The 3234-nt window shown below is 34.4% G+C and overlaps 1 long non-coding RNA gene across 1 annotated transcript; it reads right to left on the bottom strand.

Moving 5' to 3' along the window:
* Positions 1–478: 478 nt before the first annotated feature.
* LOC141627356 (uncharacterized) lies at positions 479–2729 on the bottom strand. Its single transcript, XR_012536923.1, has 3 exons — positions 2527–2729; positions 2133–2236; positions 479–805 (listed from the first exon to the last, which is right to left on the bottom strand). It is a non-coding gene; the product is annotated as an uncharacterized LOC141627356 (long non-coding RNA).
* Positions 2730–3234: the final 505 nt, after the last annotated feature.

Raw genomic sequence — 3234 nt, 5'->3', positions numbered from 1 at the left:
TGCTCCTATTGTTACCATAGTTTGACTTTTTGTTAAATTTAATAGTTTTCTATTACCAGACCATGGAAACGTAAAATAACGTTTTCAGCGGTGTCATAAAATATATACTACGAACTGGCATTATTATACTAACTTAGTAACCCGACTATTTTAAAAAAATGACATAAACTACTAACTAATGTTGTCACATATGATACAACTAGGTGCTAGCATTCTATGTAATAGAATCAGAGATATTCTGATTGTGTTTAAAGATTAATAATTCTATTGGAATTCAGTTTGGATTTGATTTTGCGAGATGTTTATAGGGAGTACTAATTACTATAACTATGTTACTTGATGTTATACAAATTTATGGCAAAACTTTTATGCTAAAAGCAATAACGGATTTTTTTTCATCAATGATAATATAGTATGGCTTTTTTTATTAACTTAAAATATATTAATTTTTAAAGATAATCCTAATGAGAGGCCCGTGCATCGCACATGCTTTCCAACTAGTCAAATAATAAAAAAAGTGATATAATCAAATAACCGTACGACACTTGAACTACAATTCTATATAATCTACAATTATTTATTTATATACATGATTATTATACACGTTTAATGGATGGCTCATGACTCCTATACACTACACAAAACTCCACCCTCCAGCTAATTCCCAAGTTTATGCAGGAATCTGTTGGAACATAAAATTTGATTCAAATTTGGAGGATCATACAAACTATAAATACGAGTCTTTTTGTATTTCAGTTTTCACACACCATCTATTCCATATTTTATAGATCATCTTGAGAATTACCTGCAATAATGGCCATAAATTTTATTAATAACTTGAGTTGTATTCTCTATTTCAGTTCTTATGTAACAAGCAACGAGCTAACCGAACAAAAGTAAGATAAGTGGAGAAATCACGGTCTGTGTACGGTGTATCTCGACTATGGGAAGTAGTAAATCCTTACGTCCAAGACAAGCTAATCTGCATAGATATGGTCCTTATAGATGAAGTACTTTCTATTAACTTACTACATAATGATACAGAATGGCACGAAGCGTTAAAAGAGGCCTTTCCAAGTTCGTGAGTTATTCGTCACGATGCTCTTATTCTGTGAGGTAATGGACGTTCTGCATCTATGTAATGGCAGTTATAATATGATCTCCAGAAGAGAAGACTCTTCTGTCATCCAGAAGGAAGCCGATAAATCATATGCCTTAATTGAGGTCGAGAAAATATTTCTAAGGTATGGAAAGACTCTGAAAGACATTAACAATATGCCTCTCCCAAATTTTGATGACATAAACGGACTCGAAAACAAGCTAATTTGAGATGAACGTCCGTATAACCCAAAGCAAAGGGCCAGTGAGTGGTCACAAAGGTTCAACAACTCAAGATTGAATAGTGGTTAGTCTATGACAATGTAATTGCAACAATAAAGAAACAGAGGCACGGGAAAAACGTAATTAGGTATCGCAGCCTTACTACTACCAGGAGGATGGACCTCTCACAGCATATTTTCCATCCCTATTGACTTATTCGACAACTCTACATTTAACATAGTGTAAAAGACCCAACTTGCTGAGCTCCTTAAGGAGACGTCGTTAATTATATGGGATGAGGCACCCATTGACTACATATTTTATTTTGAAGCACGTGATCGTACAATGAGAGACATAATTGCATTTAAAGACAAAAATGCAAAATCTAAGCTCTTGGGGGGGGGGGGGGGGAGACGATTTTACTTGGCGGAGACTTCAGGCAAGTATTGCCTATAATAACCAAGGGAAGATGATAAGATGTTGTACAAGCATCCATTAGTAGATTGTACATATGGAACGAATGCATAGTATACACGCTTAAGAGAAGCATGAAAGTTTCATAATATAACAATGACCCAGACAAGCGATAAAGGAACCAACCTATTCAATGATTGGTTGCTAGCTATGGGAGATGGGACATTAGAGGCCAAGGCAGATCACAATGACACCGAAGAAACGTGGATAGAAATACCAGAACAATACATTGGTAGTAAAGGAGTATCAAACATTGAGGTAGTAGCTAACCAGATGTACCCATATTTTGAAAGCAACGATAAAAACATGGACTATCTAAGAGAAAGAACAATACTCACCCCTTTGTATGACACCGCCGACTTGATAAACAATCATACAGGTCCCGAGTGAGGAGGTACACTATACCGAAGTTGTGATTAGGTCTGCACGGCGCCGACAGAATCTGAAAACCAGTATACATCTTAATCAACAGAATACTTAAACAGCCTCAATACAATTCTTTATCCTAGATAGTCATTCCATGCTTCAATCTCAATCCATGCTATCAGATGAATGTGTAGCTTGCTTAACATCAAATAATTAATTAAAACTTCAAGTTTAAGAAATCGAAACACCACTGTCTCATTTGTTTACCTTTTATAATTATTGTGATTAATAAATTATTCAAAAGTAAATGGATGATTGACACGGAGGGAAATATAACATTACAATGCACAAAATATATAAACATACCTTAACAAGCATAATCAAACGAGCAACAGTGATTGCGAAAGTTAGATGAAACAATCAGCATATTATAGAAGACAAATTCAATCAGGTAAACTTGAATCATAATTTGGGTGTCAATTAGATGTGGAATTAATTAGAAATAAATAAATGTGAAGTAGGGAATTAAGATTTGGGGATTGGAAAGTTGAATGTTGAAGATTTTTTTTTTTTTTTTTTTTTTTTATATGTGCAAAGTTGAATGTTGAAGATAATATAATTAAGAACCAAGAAATATTTGGGTTAGGTGGTAACTAGGAATTACACAAATGTTCTCGAAGATTATTTGGACATTTTTTTTAAAAACTACCTTTGATCTACCTTTAATGCTAGAATAAGTTTGGTTTCACCCGGTAAAATCAAAAAATCTCATTGTGACGGATGACGGATACCATTTCCTTTCACAAATACCCATGAGAGGTGAGTGGGGAAGCACATGGTGGGTGCCCCACCTTGTCCCCTCTCCCTTTTTGTGAAAGGTCTTCAGCTTGTGACGGGATTAGCCCGTCACAAGCAAGACGCTTGGCGGTAAAATAGTCCCTTTTTTTCTATTAAATATTTTTATTTAGTGCTAATTAGTGAATTGACTTTTTATATAATGGGATTGTGTCATAATATGAGACCGTCTCACAAGTGAATAATTGAAAATATATTAAACCCAAATAATTCCAATTA

This window comes from Silene latifolia, chromosome Y, assembly GCF_048544455.1.
Source record: "Silene latifolia isolate original U9 population chromosome Y, ASM4854445v1, whole genome shotgun sequence".
In the NCBI taxonomy this organism is placed as follows: domain Eukaryota; kingdom Viridiplantae; phylum Streptophyta; class Magnoliopsida; order Caryophyllales; family Caryophyllaceae; genus Silene; species Silene latifolia.
Note: the sequence above shows the minus strand (reverse complement) of the source record. Positions and strands in the feature narration are given on the sequence as shown.